The sequence below is a fragment of the Notolepis coatsorum genome (assembly GCF_963971535.1).
Source record: "Notolepis coatsorum genome assembly, chromosome: 16".
Lineage (NCBI taxonomy): Eukaryota > Metazoa > Chordata > Actinopteri > Aulopiformes > Paralepididae > Notolepis > Notolepis coatsorum.
Genome location: NC_140180.1, coordinates 94,978,849 through 94,998,314, shown reverse-complemented (window position 1 = coordinate 94,998,314; position 19,466 = coordinate 94,978,849).

Genomic DNA, 19,466 nt, shown 5'->3' with positions numbered 1-19,466 from the left:
TGACAGAGAGACTGACTGATAGGCTGACAGAGAGACTGACAGAGAGGCTGACAGAGAGACTGACAGAGAGACTGACAGAGAGACTGACAGAGAGACTGACAGAGAGACTGACAGAGAGACTGACAGAGAGACTGACAGAGAGACTGACAGAGAGGCTGACAGAGAGACTGACAGAGAGACTGATAGAGAGACTGACAGAGAGACTGATAGAGAGACTGATAGAGAGACTGATAGAGAGACTGACTGAGAGACTGACAGAGAGACTGACAGAGAGACTGATAGAGAGACTGACAGAGAGACTGACAGAGAGGCTGACAGAGAGACTGACAGAGAGGCTGACAGAGAGACTGATAGAGAGACTGACAGAGAGACTGACAGAGAGACTGACAGAGACTACACCCACCTCCAGCCGCCACCTGCCTAAGGTCAACCCAGCCCGCCTCTGCCTGTCACAGGTGACAAGCACGGGACCGTTCGACGGCCATCTCGCAACACGGACATTCATTGCGGGAGCAGGCCAGCACTCGGTTGGTACACTCAAGCCAGGTACCAGCATGCCCTCTAAGGGCGAAGAGAATAGATACTTTGAACTGGCACGTGTACCAGTGATTAGGGGCCCCCCGACGTTTGTTATTTTGGGGAATGCCGGCTTAGACAGGCTTTTTGTTTCAACTGTGGGCCCACTGTATTTTCTGGTTACATGTGTTGTGCGGTTAATTTGTGCAGACAGCACGTGTGGATAATAATAATCTTTCCCATCGAATAGCTGGCGGAGCTAGCCAGTACCCTCTCTCTCTCTACCTACGGGTGAATGAAAAGTGTCTTAACCCTTACAGGGACCTGTTTCATTACAGTAGAGTGTGCGATCTAAGTGCCATGCATTGTGCCTTGTATTGACTGCATGATAACTTATATAAAAGAGAGGCGTACAAATGGGAGCACTATGTTCGTGTCTGTTAATGAGCATTCTGTTTAACCCCTTCCTTTCTGGCTAATGCTCATTATTGTTTAACCCCTTCTTACCCACGGCCTATACATCATTGGGACAGGTCTCTGCTCATCAGCAAGGAAAGGTACTGCTTTGGGGAGAAAGTATATCATCTATCACTACTGCCACCAGGTGTGGGAGGGTGCGGGAAGTATTAGGAGAAGGGTGGGTGTGTGCGGAATTACTGCGAGTCGCCCTGGAGGGCAAGAAGGACCAGCGCACCACCCCTAGGTTAGTCAATCCTAGGCCCCATCCACTCCCTCTGCTAAAGCTCCACTCTAATACTCCTGCACTACAGTCGGGGACTCAGCCGGACTCAGATCTGCTGCATTCATCTACTCTCATAAAGTAGGGATAATCCACCCTGCTACACAAACACAGTTACAACCCTACTGCATGAACAGGAATTACTAGTCATCTGTTTACAAGCAGAGGTAGTATTTAGTAATAGTGCCATCAAGTGGTGAAAGTGATGTATTACGACAGACAACCCGACAGACGAGGGGTTCAGGAGATTGAGCAGTCGTCCGGTAATCATAAAAGGTTCCAGGTTCCTCCCGGTAGCACGTCAAAAGTGTCCTTGAGCAAGACCACTAACTTCTCCTGCTGAGCCTCTACGTGGATGTGTGTGTGTGTGTGTGTGTGTGTGTGTGTGTGTGTGTGTATGTCAAGTCAAGTCAAGAGTTTTATTTGTCACGGCATACAAGTATACAATGAAATGCGGGTGGTCTTGCCCGCAACGATGTGCAATACAGTGGTACAACATGTAATAGAATCCAATAAAAAACAACATTGTGCAATAAACAGGTAACAGGTAACAGGTAACATGGTGGGACATCTCGTATCTGTACATAGTTATTTACAGGGCATATAGGACATGCTAGGTAGCTTAGGTAGTGCAATACACTGTTACTGTTGTTATCCTAATTTAAAGTGACCTTTCCTTTTTGGTGTGGGCGTGTGCGGCATGAGTGTGTGTCTGCTCATGTTAAAGTGTTAAAGTGGCTGCTAGTGTGTGAGCGTGCACAGCATGCGTGTCGTGTGTGTGCTCATGTGTGCTTGTGTGTGGATAGATCAGTGTTCTGTGGCACTCAGTGTTCATTGTTCAAGGCTCTGATGGCCTGGGGGAAGAAGCTGAGCTAGCCTCTCTGTCCTAGTAGCTGGGGTTCGCAGGCGTCTGCCTGACCTCAGCAGCTGGAACAGGCTGTTATTGGGGTGGTGGATGTATTTCATTATTCTGCAGGCTCTGGATTTGCACCTCTTGTTGTATAGAACCTGCAGGGGGTAGTGCAATACCCGTGGTACGCTCGGCTGAGCGCACCACTCTCTGTAGGGCCTTCTTGTCCTGAGCCGTGCTGGTTCCATACCAGGCAGTGATGTTTCCAGTCAAGATGCTCTCTACAGCTCCGGAGTAGAAGGACTGGAGTATCTTCCCCGATACTCTGAACTTCCTTAACTGTCTCAGGTGGTAGAGGCGCTGCTTCGCCTTTTTTACGACTGTGTCTATGTGTGTTGACCATGTCAGATCCTCTGAGATGTGGACCCCAGGTACTTAAAGCTGCTCACCCTGTCCACGGTAGCCCCGTTTATCATCAGTGGTGTGTGTGTCTCCTGCTGTCCTCTCCTATAATCCACGATCAGCTCCTTGGTTTTACCAATGTTCAGGAGCAGGCTGTTGTCCTGGCACCAGCGTTCCAGTACCTCAACCTCCTCCCAGTAGGCCTTCTCGTCGTTGTCCGAGATCAGCCCCACCACCACTGTGTCGTCTGCAAACTTCACTATGGAGTTGGAGCTGAACTTGGCCACACAATCGTGTGTGTAGAGTGAGTACAGCAGGGGGACCCGATGCTCAGGGTGATGGTGTTGGAGGTCTGACCCCCCACCCTGACCGCCTGGGGTCTTTCACTCAGAAAGTCCAGTACCCAGGCGCTCAGGGCGGAGCTCAGACCCAGCTCGATCAGCTTGTCCACCAGTCTGGTGGGGACTATGGTGTTGAACGCTGAGCTGTAGTCAATGAACAACAGTCTCACATAGCCCCCCTTCTGACGGTCAAGGTGAGAGAGGGTGCTGTGCAGTACCTGGGAGACCGCGTCGTCAGTGGACCTGTTTGTCCTGTATGCAAATTGCATAGGGTCCATATCACTGGGGAGGGAGGCACAAATGTGGTCCTTGACCAGCCTCTCGAAACATTTCATGACCACAGAGGTGAGTGCCACCGGTCTGTAGTCATTGAGACATGTTGGGAGGGTTTCTTCGGTACAGGGATGATGGTAGACATCTTGAAGCAGGCAGGGACCACTGACTCCGCCAGGGATTGATTAATATGGCGGTGAAAACAGGGCTAGCTGGTTGGCACAGGACTTAAGTATGCGTCCTGTTATACCATCTGGGCCTGCCGCTTTACTGGTGTTCCCTGCATAAATGCTCTTGTCACACTGTGTTCCGACAACGAGAGAGCCCCCCGCCCCCCGCGTTGCCCCCCCCTCCACAACAGCTGGCGCCCAGTGACGTCACTAGCCGGAGAGCTAGCAGCGCCACTGTCTACACCAAACCGAGCGTAGAAAGAGTTGAGCTTGTCCGCGAGAGAGGCGTCGTCGCTCCCCATTGAGGGGGCGCTGACTTTGTAGTCAGTTATTGTCTTCAGTCCCGCCATAAGCCTCTTGTGTCGTTTTGTGCCATTTGTGTCTCCAGTTTATCAGCATATGTCCTCTTAGCAAGTTTAACAGACTTGCGCAGAGTATAGACTGAAGCCTTATACTCCTCCATGTTTCCTGACTCTCTGCCCAGGTTGTAAGCAGTGGTGCGCGAGTTCAGAGCTGCTCTAATAGTACTGTCCACCCACGGTTTCTGGTTTGGGAAAACCTGCACCTTTTTCGTGGGGACAATACTATCAGCTATTGTTGTTATATAGTCACCACGGTGTCTGCGAGCTCGCTGACGTCACTGGCGCTACCTTGGAACATATTCCAATCCGTGTCTGCGAGCACGTCCTGGAGCGTGGCCTCTGATTCGTCAGTCAATTTTTTTGTCTCACGTGACACGACGGCGTCACGTGATTTTTGTTTGTAGGCAGGGAATAACAAGATGGAGTCGTGATCGCTCGAGCTTGTAGACCCCGTCAATGGCGGAGCCGCTACCGCTTTGTAGCCGGCTCTGAACGGGGTATAACAGTGGTCTAGCGTGTTCCTCCCTCTTGTGGAGGCAGGCGATGTGCTGAAAAAGGACGGCATCACTTTCTTCAGATTCGCCTGGTTGAAATCGCCAGCCACGATCGTCGCCGCGTCTGGGTGTTTGATCTGGTGTTTATTGAGGTGGTCATGTAGTTCCACCAGTGCTTTGCCAGTATTCGCCTGTGGAGGGATATATACGGCGGTCATGATGACTGCGGTAAACTCCTGTATGTGTGTGTGTGTGTGTGTGTTGTGTGTGTGTGTGTGTGTGTGTGGTGTGTGTGTGTGTGTGTGTGTGTGTGTGTGTGTGTGTGTGTGTGTGTGTGTGTGTGTGTGAATGTGTGAGTGAACGTGTGAGTGAACGTGTGAACGGGAGGTGAGAAGTTGTCAAAGTGCTTTGGATAAAAGCGCCCTATAAATGAAGTCCATTTTTACCATTTCCAAGGGGAGGAACGGAGAGTGTTAAAATCTAAAAGTACTTAAAGATGAATTCTGGGGGATGAAAGGAGAGTGTGATACACACTATCCCTGGCAACTGGAGGGCCGTGCTGTTTTTATTCTTGTTTTCTCCGAGGCAGAGAACGGAGTCCGTCTTGAAGAAATAGAAACTACAGGATGGAGACGTTTGAGACATTTTGAGAACAGCCCGTTTGACAATCTGAGACACCAAAACATAAACGGCGTGTTAAGGAAACTTCTGCAGATTTTTTCTAGTGCAATACACAGCAGAGCACATGGACCATCGACATGTCTGGGAACCAACGCTCTTCTAGTGTACAGTAGTCTCCGGTTCCAAACACATCTTTTGGTGTAGAGAGATGAATGGTGCGACCCTGACCGAGAGACTGACCGAGAGACTGACCGAGAGACTGACAGAGAGACTGACGAGAGACTGACAGAGAGGCTGACAGAGAGACTGACAGAGAGACTGACAGAGAGCTGACAGAGAGACTGACAGAGAGACTGACAGAGAGACTGACCGAGAGACTGACAGAGAGACTGACAGAGAGGCTGACAGAGAGACTGACAGAGAGACTGACCATGACAGAGAGGCTGACAGAGAGACTGACAGAGAGACTGACAGAGAGACTGACCCTGACAGATAGACTGACAGAGAGACTGACAGAGAGACTGACAGAGAGACTGACAGAGAGACTGACAGAGAGACTGACTGAGAGACTGACAGGAGACTGACAGAGAGCTGACAGAGAGACTGACAGAGGACTGACAGAGAGGCTGACAGAGAGGCTGACAGAGAGACTGACTAGAGAGACTGATAGAGAGACTGACAGAGAGACTGACAGAGAGCTGACAGAGAGGCTGACAGAGACTGACAGAGAGACTGATAGAGAGGACTGACAGAGAGACTGACAGAGAGACTAACAGAGAGACTGACAGAAAGGCTGACAGAAGACTGACAGAGAGACTGACAGAGAGACTGACCAGAGAGACTGACAGAGAGACTGACAGAGAGACTGACAGAGAGACTGACCCTACAGAGAGACTGACAGAGAGACTGACAGAGAGACTAACAGAGAGACTGACAGAGAGGCTGACAGAGAGAGGCTGACAGAGAGACTGACAGAGAGCGACAGAGACTGAACAGAGAGACTGACAAAGGCTGACAGAGAGCTGATAGAAGACTGACAGAGAGACTAACAGAGAGACTGACAGAGAGGCTGACAGAGAGCTGACAGAGAGACTGAAAGAGGACTGATGAGAGGCTGATAGAAGACTGACAGAGAGACTGACGAGAGCTGACAGAGAGACTGACTGAGAGACTGACAGAGAGACTGACAGAGAGACTGACAGAGAGACTGACAGAGAGACTGACAGAGAGACTGACAGAGAGACTGACAGAGAGGCTGACTGAGAGACTGACAGAGAGACTGACAGAGAGACTGACAGAGAGACTGACAGAGAGACTGACCTGACAGAGAGACTGACAGAGAGACTGACAGAGAGACTGACAGAGAGACTGAAAGAGAGACTGACAAGAACTGACAGAGAGACTGACAGAGAGACTGAGAGAGACTGACAGAGAGACTGACAGAGAGGACTGACAGAGAGGCTGACAAGAGAGGCTGACAGAGAGACTGACAGAGAGGCTGACAGAGAGACTGACAGAGAGACGACAGAGAGCTGACAGAGAGGCTGACAGAGAGACTGACAGAGAGGCTGACTGAGAGGCTGACAGAGAGACTGATGGAGAGACTGACAGAGAGGCTGACAGAGAGGCTGATAGAGAGACTGACAGAGAGACTGACTGAGAGGCTGACAGAGAGACTGACAGAGAGACTGACAGAGAGACTGACAGAGAGACTGACAGAGAGACTGACAGAGAGACTGACAGAGAGACTGACAGAGAGGCTGACAGAGAGACTGACAGAGAGACTGACAGAGAGACTGACCATGACAGAGAGGCTGACAGAGAGACGGACAGAGAGACTGACAGAGAGACTTGATAAGAGGCTGACAGAGAGACTGACAGAGAGGCTGACAGAGAGACTGACAGAGAGACTGACAGAGAGACTGACAGAGAGACTGACAGAGAGACTGACAGAGAGACTGACAGAGAGACTGACAGAGAGACTGACAGAGACTGACAGAGAGACTGACAGAGAGACTGATAGAGAGACTGACAGAGCGAAGATAGGAGACTGATAGAGAGACTGATAGAGAAGACTGACTGAGAGACGACAGAGAGACTGACAAGAGACTGATAGAGAGACTGACAGAGAGACTGACAGAGAGGCTGACAGAGAGACTGACAGAGACAGAGAGACTGACAGAGAGGCTGACAGAGAGACTGACAGAGAGGCTGACAGAGAGACTGATAGAGAGACTGACAGAGAGACTGACAGAGAGACTGACAGAGAGACTGACAGAGAGACTGATAGAGAGACTGACTGAGAGACTGATAGAGAGACTGACAGAGAGGCTGACAGAGAGACTGACAGAGAGGCTGACAGAGAGACTGACTGAGAGACTGACAGAGAGACTGACAGAGAGGCTGACAGAGAGACTGACAGAGAGACTGACAGAGAGACTGACAGAGAGACTGACAGAGAGACTGACTGAGAGACTGACAGAGTGACTGACTGAGAGACTGACAGAGAGACTGACAGAGAGGCTGACAGAGAGACTGACAGAGAGACTGACAGAGAGACTGACAGAGAGACTGACAGAGAGACTGACAGAGAGACTGACTGAGAGACTGACAGAGAGACTGACTGAGAGACTGACAGAGAGACTGACAGAGAGGCTGACAGAGAGACTGACAGAGAGACTGATGGAGAGACTGACAGAGAGACTGACTGAGAGACTGACAGAGAGACTGACAGAGAGACTGACGAGAGACTGACAGAGAGACTGACAGAGAGGCTGACAGAGAGACTGATGGAGAGACTGACAGAGAGACTGACTGAGAGGCTGACAGAGAGACTGACAGAGAGACTGACAGAGAGACTGACAGAGAGACTGACAGAGAGACTGATGGAGAGACTGACAGAGAGACTGACTGAGAGGCTGACAGAGAGACTGATGGAGAGACTGACAGAGAGACTGACTGAGAGGCTGATAGAGAGACTGACAGAGAGACTGACAGAGAGACTGACAGAGAGACTGACAGAGAGACTGATAGAGAGACTGACTGAGAGACTGATAGAGAGACTGACAGAGAGGCTGACAGAGAGACTGACAGAGAGGCTGACAGAGAGACTGACTGAGAGACTGACAGAGAGACTGACAGAGAGGCTGACAGAGAGACTGACAGAGAGACTGACAGAGAGACTGACAGAGAGACTGACAGAGAGACTGACTGAGAGACTGACAGAGTGACTGACTGAGAGACTGACAGAGAGACTGACAGAGAGGCTGACAGAGAGACTGACAGAGAGACTGACAGAGAGACTGACAGAGAGACTGACAGAGAGACTGACAGAGAGACTGACTGAGAGACTGACAGAGAGACTGACTGAGAGACTGACAGAGAGACTGACAGAGAGGCTGACAGAGAGACTGACAGAGAGACTGATGGAGAGACTGACAGAGAGACTGACTGAGAGACTGACAGAGAGACTGACAGAGAGACTGACGAGAGACTGACAGAGAGACTGACAGAGAGGCTGACAGAGAGACTGATGGAGAGACTGACAGAGAGACTGACTGAGAGGCTGACAGAGAGACTGACAGAGAGACTGACAGAGAGACTGACAGAGAGACTGACAGAGAGACTGACAGAGAGACTGATGGAGAGACTGACAGAGAGACTGACTGAGAGGCTGACAGAGAGACTGACAGAGAGGCTGACAGAGAGACTGACAGAGAGACTGATGGAGAGACTGACAGAGAGACTGACAGAGAGACTGACAGAGAGACTGATGGAGAGACTGACAGAGAGACTGACTGAGAGGCTGACAGAGAGACTGACAGAGAGGCTGACAGAGAGACTGACAGAGAGACTGATGGAGAGACTGACAGAGAGACTGACAGAGAGGCTGATAGAGAGACTGACAGAGAGACTGATAGAGAGACTGACAGAGAGACTGATAGAGAGACTGACAGAGAGACTGACAGAGAGACTGATAGAGAGACTGACAGAGAGACTGACAGAGAGACTGACAGAGAGACTTCCAGAGAGGCTGACAGAGAGACTGACAGAGAGACTGACAGAGAGACTGACAGAGAGGCTGACAGAGAGACTGACAGAGAGGCTGACAGAGAGACTGACAGAGAGACTGACAGAGAGACTGACAGAGAGACTGACAGAGAGACTGACAGAGAGGCTGATAGAGAGACTGACAGAGAGACTTGATAGAGAGACTGACGAGAGAGACTGACAGAGAGACTGACAGAGAGGCTTGATAGAGAGACTGACAGAGAGACTGACAGAGAGACTGATGGAGAGGCTGATAGAGAGACTGATAGAGAGGCTGATAGAGAGACTGACAGAGAGACTGACAGAGAGACTGATGGAGAGGCAAGCCGGTGCAAAGCATAATGGCATATGAACATTATTCCCATCGATCACATAAGGGCAAAAAGCACATCTGTCAGACACGATAACAACCGCTGCCATATCGGGGCGACAGTGGCTCAGGAGGAAGAGCAGTCGCCTGGTAATCCGGAGGTTCCCGGTTCGATTCCCGCCCCTCCCGGGCAGCATGTCTAAGTGTTCTTGAGCGAAACACTTAACCCCTGGATGGATGGGTAAAATGTGAGGAACAAATTGTAAAGTGCTTTGGATAAAAGCTGCTATATATAAACACAGCCATCTATTGTGGGGCGGCGTGGCTCAGGGGTAGAGTGGGGCGTCCAATGATCGAAGGGTTGGTGGTTCGAATCCCGCTCAAGCCCATGTCCATCCCATTGCTGTTGTGTCCTTGGGCAAGACACTTAACCTACTTGCCTCGTATGAATGTGAATGCATGTGAATGAATGTTGCTGGTCGGAGGGGCCGTAGGCGTTGATTATTCGCCACGCTTCCGTGAGTCTGCCTCAGGGCAGCTCTGGCTGCAATTGTAGCTTACCACCACCGGTATGACTGTGTATGAACGAATAATGGACTCTGTAAGCGCTCTGAGTCAGAGCAACAGTCAGTCAGAGAAGAGCGCTATATAAATCCAATCCATTATTATTATTATTATTATCTACCATTTACCTGCGTAAATGCATGTGGCATGCCTTCCGCAAACAGATCGGTGAACCGAGTTCCACCATCAACCCGATTGATTTGATTGTGTCGTTTGTTTTATTAAAGGACATAATATAGTATGCAGCATAGATGACGTAACAGTTTCCTAGTTACTAGTTTGGGTGTGCCGTGGGACGGATTTAAAGGGGAACTATTTTACAATTTATTTCACTATTTGGGCACTTTTACACAATTCCTGTTAGTCTATGGAACACCTCTGTAAGTTTTTTCTTTTTTTTTTTTTAATGGATTGTTTTGTATTTCTAATCAAGTACTCAAAAACTGCATTTTTCTACCTCAAGATCTTAAGCCGTTTTGAGGCTGGGCTCCAACCACGGTGTGGCCTGGTGCCAACTGCCACATCAACTGCCACATTATTATGCAGCTGAGAAATCTCTGACATCACAAATCAGCACATTTTCAGATGACTCAGTTCAGTGAGGGTGAATATTGTGAGAGGAGAATTGGAAGAATGCGCCAATATGAGAATTAGAGACATATATCCTATTAATATAAGTCCACATAGCTAGGAAACAATGCTAAACACTGAAAAAGGCCAGTTATAAGATAGTTCCCCTTTAAAGGAACTAGTGGGCAGACCCAGTGCTGCAGGGCGCTCCCCAGCTGTGTCTGGCGCCGCCCGTGTTAAGTGTAACTTTAAGAGAGATTCCTTAAAAATAACAATAGGGTTGGCAGCCAATGTCATCATGTTCTTACTTCATTAAAAGCGACACCTAAATGAATGAATACATGAATATTTATACGGACGTTTAATTGCCGTGTGTGTTTTACGACCTGAGGGCCCGTAAAACTAATCAAGACCCATTGTACAATTTCAAAACTTGTATTTGTCATCAATCTGATCCGTACGACGTTGTTTTTGTTGATTCCTGACAGAATGACCTTCTGGAGACGCTGAGCCTTTCATCACATAATACCGGTGGGCCGGGGACCAGCACACCGCTCGCCTGCGGCAGGCAAGCTTCCATCATCTTCCTGCATTACAATAATAAGCATGCTGAGTTTAATATGTGCCACCCGTGTTATGTTTACCCCTTTCCATATGCATGAGAGAGAGAGAGAGAGAGAGAGAGAGAGAGAGAGAGAGAGAGAGAGAGAGAGAGAGAGAAAGAGAGAGAGAGAGTTGAGAGAGAGAGAGAGAGTTGAGAGAGAGAGAGAGAGAGAGAGAGAGAGAGAGATCAAGTAGCAGGCCTTGTCAGTTTCTTATTGAGTTCACGCCGTTTCAGATAATTGCTTCCCTCGACTTGGTGTCCCGTGTTCTAATTCACTCCAGGTGCAACGCTCGGAGGGTTTCTTTTTATTTCATACTCAAGTAGATTAAAAAGAGAAAAAGGCAGAAATAGCATTTAGGTACTGGGAGATTTACATTTCATTTACGCAGGTTGTGGAGAGAGAGAGAGCGTCGGTGTGCGAAAGTGACATTTAAATCCACTTTGGATCGTGTTGTGACGTATGATTAATAATGCTTTGTGTCTCCATGTAGGCTACTTGGAACACTGTATTCTGCCTCAGTAGGAGAAGTGGGCCTCCACCGGTTGCAACAGATTCAAACATTCAAATGATTTGCATATCATTTACACACTGATTAATGTGGATTATCTGCCAGGCTGCTTGAAACAGGTCAGAATCAGCGACAAACACCCACCGGTTACGGCACGTTAATAGCACTTTCTGTACACACTGAAAGATTAACATGTCATTTACAAATCTGTGTAAATGGAAGGTTCACATTTGAACGTGCTGCAGGATTTTAAAAGGTTGTAGGTCGTCGAAACAGACTGCCAGCCTCGTTTCCAGTTTTGTGTTACTGCGTGACAAGAACACTAGAATGTTTTCACGAGCCACCACAAGGAGAATTTTCAACAATAATATTATACCTTGGTATAATTACAGTAAACAAATGAGACAATCGTGGAAACAATTGAAAGCCTAATTATCATGATACCTCATATACCCTGTTGCTTTGTGTTGCAAAGGATTCATTCATTCATCCATCCATCCATCCATTCATTCATTCATTCATCCATTCATTCATTCATTCATCCATTCATTCATTCATTCATTCATTCATTCATTCATTCATTCATTCATTCATTCATTCATTCATTCATTCATTCATAACTTTTGAACAATAGATGATATTTCTAATCTGTTCTACATTGCCCACAAAATTGTCTAAATTCCATACACTCAAAATGTTCTAATCCCAAGTAAGTAAAGTGGTTGAAAATGCATTTGTTTGTTCAAGTTCAACAAAAATATTTGCTGTGACATAATAATAATAATGATTATTATTCACATATTTTACATCATTTGAAAGCCTTAGTTGTTATCTTCAAAATGGCACTATATATAAGGTACTTTGAAATACCCACTAATAAATAATCCATCACAAACCCATGAAGTTCAAGTTCAGGAATTTTCGGACTGAGGCACTTGTGTGGTGTTCTAATTACAAGAAATATAGACAGTATATGGTTCATATTTTCCAAACTCCATATACTCTGTGATAAATATGTCAAATGTATCAATAAAATAATAAATAATCCATTATAATCAAGACATGAATGGAATTAATTATGTTTATCTTGAAAAATATGAATGAAAAAAGGTGGAGGCAGACAGTGGTGGTACACAGTGAACCTTCTTGTTGAATTTTTACCATATTTACTTGTTTTCACCTACAATTTCCACACTTTCGGGTCCCGTGGTCCAGAACACTATGCAAACGGGTCCCATAGACCTGAACAAGGGTTAAGGGTTGATGTGGGGTGAAGATAAAGGCACATGTGTCATGAATCCAGACCAAAACGGTTGTTTAATTTCATTCACTCTGTCTCGCCCTGCTTCCTGACACGCTCTACGTTATAATGAAGCATAAATGCCACAAAACATCGACAGACGGAGAAGAGAGACAAATTTACGTCCTTGACGTCCTCTACCTGAACCGTGACAGATGTGATCTGCTGCGGTCGTGGAGCGATGTGATGGCTTTCTCTACTTCAAACGTTGGAACACAGTGTTTGTTAGAGAGAAAAAACTATTAACATGTATGACAACATTCTCTCACCGATATGTTTTACTTGAAGTAATCATCAAAAGCATCTCCAGAGAGAAATACTTTTTTCACAACTGTCCTGTAATATTCTTCACAAAGCAGCTGCTGCTAAATGGTTAGGATGGGGTTAAATGCAGAGGACAAATGTATTCTTCTTCTTCCACCCATCTCTCTCTCTCTCTCTCTCTCTCTCTCTCTCTCTCTCTCTCTCTCTCTCTCTCTCTCTCTATATATATATATATATATATATTAGTGTTGTCAATCGATTAAAATATTCAATCGCGATCGCATTATTGTCCATAGTTAACTCGCGATTAATCGCAAATTAATCGCATTAAAAAAAAAAAAAAAAACTACCTTAAACGGATCTTTTTCAAGTTCCAAGTTTTAATACTCTTATCAACATGAGAGTCAACAAATGCTTGCTTTATGCAGCCATTTAACACAAAAGGATGACCCTCATGCATTGCAAATTTGCATCAAATTCAAAACAGGGTGATGCACAAAATAACTTAAAAGAAAATAATAATTTTCATATAAAACATAGTATCAATGAGAGCATCAATAATACACCTGAGTGAAGTCTAGTAAAAAAAAATTATAATAATAATAATATTCTTCTTAAAAGTGAATCGTGAGTTAAAAAAAATAGTGGCGTTAATAGAATCGGGCGATATATATATCTATATATATATATATATATATCTCACACTCAGTTCTCTCTCTTCTTTCTCACCCCCACTTTCTTTTTCTCTCTGTACCCCCTCTCTCTGTACCCCCCCTCTCTCTCTCTATCTCTCTCTATCTCTCTCTCTCTCTCTCTCTCTCTCTCTCTCTCTCTCTCTCTCTCTCTCTCTCTCTCCTCTCTCTCTCTCTCTCTCTCTCTCTCTCTCTCTCAGACGGTCTGCTGCTACATTTGAAACAGGAACGTTTCCCTTTCATCTTTTCTATGAGGAGACTGGAGATGCTTTGGATTTTCCAAGGCTACATAGTGCAGTGATATGCATGCACACGCACACACACACACACACACACACACACACACACACACACACACACACACACACACACACACACACACACACACACACACACACACACACACACACACACACACACACACACACAGGCATACATACACACACACACACACACACGTGCATGCACACAGATACACGCACGCACACACACACACGCACGTACGCACGCACACACACACACACACACACACACACACACACACACACACACACACACACACACACACACACACACACACACACACACACACACACACACACACACACGCACACACACACACACACACGCATAGACACCCTCTGGGCTAAATCACCACTCAGCACTGTGCCAGTTTCATCCTACAATGATTCTTCTTGAACAGCACACCACTGATCCTCAAGCACCTTCACTCACACAAAGAGATGAGCTCCACGCTTATCGCTCTTCTACACACTTTCTCTTCAGGATAGTAGCTAATATAATGCATTCACACATCTCATAAAACACATGGTTTTAAAAATGGCGCGGAGGAATTGTGATTATGAAAAATAAATGTCTCAAGTGTTCCATCGACTGGAAAATAACTCCAGAGAGACAGCTGGAGAGGGCTAGAGAGAGAGAGAGAGAGAGAGAGAGAGAGAGAGAGAGAGAGAGACAGAGAGAGAGAGAGAGAGAGAGAGAGAGAGAGAGAGAGAGAGAGAGAGAGAGAGAGAGAGAGAGAGAGAGAAAGAAAGAGAGAGAGAGAGAGAGAGGGGTAGAGGATGACAGTGGGAGAGAGAAGACTGAGTGTTGTAATCACAGTGAGAGCCTTCCTCACCCCTCCTCCTTCCTCACCATCACCATCACGGCGGAAGCCTCCCTCACCCCTTATCCTCTCACACCCTTATATGGGCAGCATCCGTTCCCCGGTTTCCCACGCTGCCAGCACACTAATTGACACGGCTGTGACGGATTCCCTCATCAGCGTGAGGATACTTCAGCCCGCAGATCCTGTTCTACCCTCGTCGGAGTGTTAACCTTACTTCCTAGGTACGACGACTAGCTCTAGCCTTGCTACTCAAACCTTGTTGCATTGCCTTGTCGCTAATCCTGTTCTCTCTGTGCCCCAGGACCACCGCCCGGTACTCCGCTCACCTGGACGCCCCGTGCGGCACATGGAACGCACCATTCCTCATCCCGAGAACATTCTTGTACCTGTCGCACATTCCTATTTGTGAAACTGTCTGCTTGGGGAATCATAATTAAAACCCACCTAAACCGCTCCATTCTCTCTCCTCCTGTGTTCTGCAATTGGGTTCCGCAAAAACCCCTATCCTAACAGAGAGAGAGAGAATACATTTTCAGCTAATGGAAATAACTCTCTGATGGTGTAAGTTGTCTGATTTGTGAATAGATTATTTGGTAGCACTTTATAATAACACCCTGTTATAATACATTTATAAGGTATTTGTAGATAATGAACTAATCATGAACAAACCATTTATATACATTCATAAATGATTATTAAGTCATATATAACTATATTTGTATAACATTTACAGATTAGTTCTACATTATTTATAACTCATTATCAACATTGTTTGTACTTGATTTGTTTATCATTAAATAATGTTGTTTAATGTGTAGTAACACATTTGTAGATGTTTTGAAAAATGGATATGAAAAAACGACTATACAGGCACAATAGCATCTGCAAATGATTTATAGATGTTTTAAAAGACCTTTATAGACCTTTAAAAAAGTGAATATCAGGAAGGCAGCAGGACCGGACGGCATCCCCGGCCGCGTCCTAAAAGTCTGTGCCGACCAACTGGCCCCGGTATTCACTGACATCTTTAACCTGTCCTTAGAACAGGCTGTCATCCCCACCTGTCTGAAGAAGTCCACCATCATCCCTGTACCCAAAACATCTATGCCCGCTTGCCTCAACGACTACCGCCCTGTAGCTCTCACCTCCATAGCCATGAAGTGCTTTGAGAAGCTAGTGAAGGGCTACATCTGTTCCTCCCTCCCCATCAACCTGGACCCCCTGCAATTTGCATTCCCGCCCAAACAGGTCCACGGAGGACGCCATAGCCCATGTGCTGCACACAGCAGCATCACACCTGGACAAGAGGCAGGGGAACTATGTGAGAATGCTGTTCATCGACTACAGCTCAGCATTCAATACCATAGTCCCCTCCAAACTCATAGCCAAGCTCAGGGACCTGGGCTTGAACTATGACCTCTGCCAGTGGGTCTTGGACTTCCTGACGGGCAGACCCCAGGTGGTAAGAGCAGGCAACTGCACCTCCTCATCCATCACCCTCAACATAGGGGCCCCCCAGGGCTGTGTTCTGAGCCCCCTCCTCTACTCCCTGTACACACATGACTGCGTGGCACAGCGGAACAACAACACAATCATCAAATTTGCTGAAGACACAGTAGTGGTGGGCCTGATCTCTGCCAACGACGAGAGGCCCTACCTGGAAGAGGTAGAGAATCTGTCACAGTGGTGTCAGGAGAACTGCCTCTCCCTGAACGTCAGCAAAACAAAAGAGATGATTGTGGACTTCAGGAGGTCGGGGGTCAAGGACTACAGCCCCCTCAGCATCGACGGGGCACCGGTTGAGAGAGTGAACAGTTTCAAGTACCTCGGAGCCCACATATCCAAGGACTTGACATGGATCACACACATTGACAGTGTTGTGAAGAAAGCACGACAACGCCTCTACTTCCTCAGGCGCCTAAGGAAGTTCCAAGTCAGTCAGAAGATCCTTAAGAACTTCTACTCATGTACAATAGAGAGCATCCTGACTGGCAACATCACCTCCTGGTTTGTGAATAGCACTGCACAAGACCGTAGCAGACTACAAAGAGTGACACGTTCAGCCGAACGCACAATTGGAGGGGGGCTTCCCACCCTCCAGAACATTTACAACAAGCGGTGCAGGGGTAAGGCTAAGAGAATCATCAAGGACTCCAGCCACCCGAACAACTGCCTCTTTGAACTGCTGGGGTCAGGCAAGCGATACCGGAGTCTTAAGGCGAGCACAGAAAGACTCAGAAGAAGCTTCTATCCCCAGGCCATCAGGCTGCTCAACGAACAATAAACACTATGCAACAACCATCAAATGCACACAGCACACACACCCACACGCACACACTCACTTAAACAAACAACACACTGCAGCACCCACTCTCCACACTTTAGATCACCTAAACACACTTTACACTTTATATTTATTGGTAAAGGATTTGCACTACAACTTGTACACCTTACTGTAAATTGTACCTAAATTGTACCTCATCCCATTTCTGCTCTGCACTATATAGTATTGAATATTAGTACATTGCATAGTATATTGTATATTGTATGGTAACTCAGTTACTTCTATTCTGCATCGAACATTGTACATATGTCTATACTGAACACTGTGACCTCTATTTTTACTTCTATTTTACATGCTATACTATTTTATTTCATACTTATCTTGTCTAGCACAGTCTCTGGAGCGTAACAGTAAGAAGCATTTTGTATAAAAGTATTCTGTACTTCTGTATGACAACTATTAAAGAAACTTGAACTTGAAGAAACTTGTTTTATGAATGTCTTAACAAATCATTTGTTGAACATGAAAAATAAATGGAGATACAGTATAGTAGTTTTTTCATATCCATTTTTTAAAGCATCTACAAATGTGTTACTAGTATACACATTAAACAACATTATTTAATGATGAACAAATTAAGTACAAACAATGTTGATAATGAGTTATAAATAATGTAGAACTAATCTGTAAATGTTATACAAATATAGTTATAAATGGTTTAATAATCATTTATGAATGTATATAAATGGTTTGATCATGATTAGTCCATTATCAACTAATGCGTTATAAATACTTTGGAAATGTTATACAAATATAGTTATAAATGATTTAATAATAATTTATGAATGTATATAAATGGTTTGTTCATGATTGGTTCATTATCTACAAATACCTTATAAATGTATTATAACAGGGTGTTATTATAAAGTGCTACAGATTATTTAATGAAAAACTAGATGGTTTTTCTTTCATTGAGGCTCTGCTACGCTTTGTGCATTATTCCTTTTCAGAGCATAAGAACATGTTTTTTCTTTTCTTTTTAACACGTGTTTAAACATGAAGTCTAAATGATGTAATCGTATTATATTTGTGTAGCAAAGATGCTAGCTAGTGACGATGCTCTCTGATTGAATAGTGCAGGTGCGATGCAAGGTAATCTTCCTGATTTAACCTTTGCTAAACTTCATGTTTCACGTATGACCATACTATTCACGTTATTACCAGGGTATGATTTGTAATTTCTATAACGTAGGCTATAAGAAATACATATAGTCAAATCCATATAAAATTCACACATCTCATAAAACGATGCAACAGGAAGTCGTTCGCTGTTTGGTTTGTTTGTTTGTTGCTTTCTCATCTGCCCTCAAGCACTTACAAAGATATTAAATAAACAGATTCTCAATGTTTTACGGCTCTGGGTTTCTCCCCAATTATAATGCAACGGTTTGCTGGGTGATCAAATGCAGAAGAAGTAGAAGTAGACGTAGAAAGCTTTATTGTCATAGTCACAACACAGTATACATCGCAATTTGTTTATGCAGTACCTAAAAAAAACTATACCTACATACACACACTACCACACAACACACTACATGTACCCATACACACACACTACCATATTACACACACTACCACACAACACATTCCATGTACCCATACACACAAACTACCACACATACACACACTACCACACAACCAGTGATGCCACTAACGCGTTACTAAGTAACGCGTTACTGTAATCTGATTACTTTTCCCCGAAAATAGTAATCTAACGCGTTAATCTTTACAAGCCAGTAATCTGATTGCAGTTACTTGTCCAAGTGGCTGTGCGTTACTATTTTGTTACTATCTCATCATAATGCAGGCGGAATGCAGTATTTTCTTTCGTTTTCGACAGTCAAAAATACGTTTGGAGCTGTTTTCCTATGGTTTTCCTTGTATTGAGAGTGACGTCACAGCACGCAACCTCACGTGTTGTACCATGCTGGTGGGCGCGGCTGTTATTGTTATTATCAGGCTGCAAAACATAGCGAGCTAGCAGGGAGACGCTCACGCTGGTAACGCTTGCACTGGAAGTTCAGTCACTAGTCTACTTCACGTTTGTATCAGCTAAGCCCGGTGAAAAAAACATTCACTATGCGGAGGAAACAAAATACTGTCTACCGCATCTGGAATCACATCACAGCACGACCAAACGGATAGAAAAAAACCCGAAGCCGAAGCATCGACTTCTACAGGACTCGGAGGTGCACCAGCCAAACAGCAAAAGCTGAATTTCTTTACTGGATTTAAACTTTACTACCCACACAAGTGCTGATGCAGGAGACCCTCGCTCTGAAGGACACTCTGCAGGACACGACTGCAGGCCTTCCAGATGCCATAGTGCAGGTATGTTCCACCTTTGAGTTAAAAATCTTTT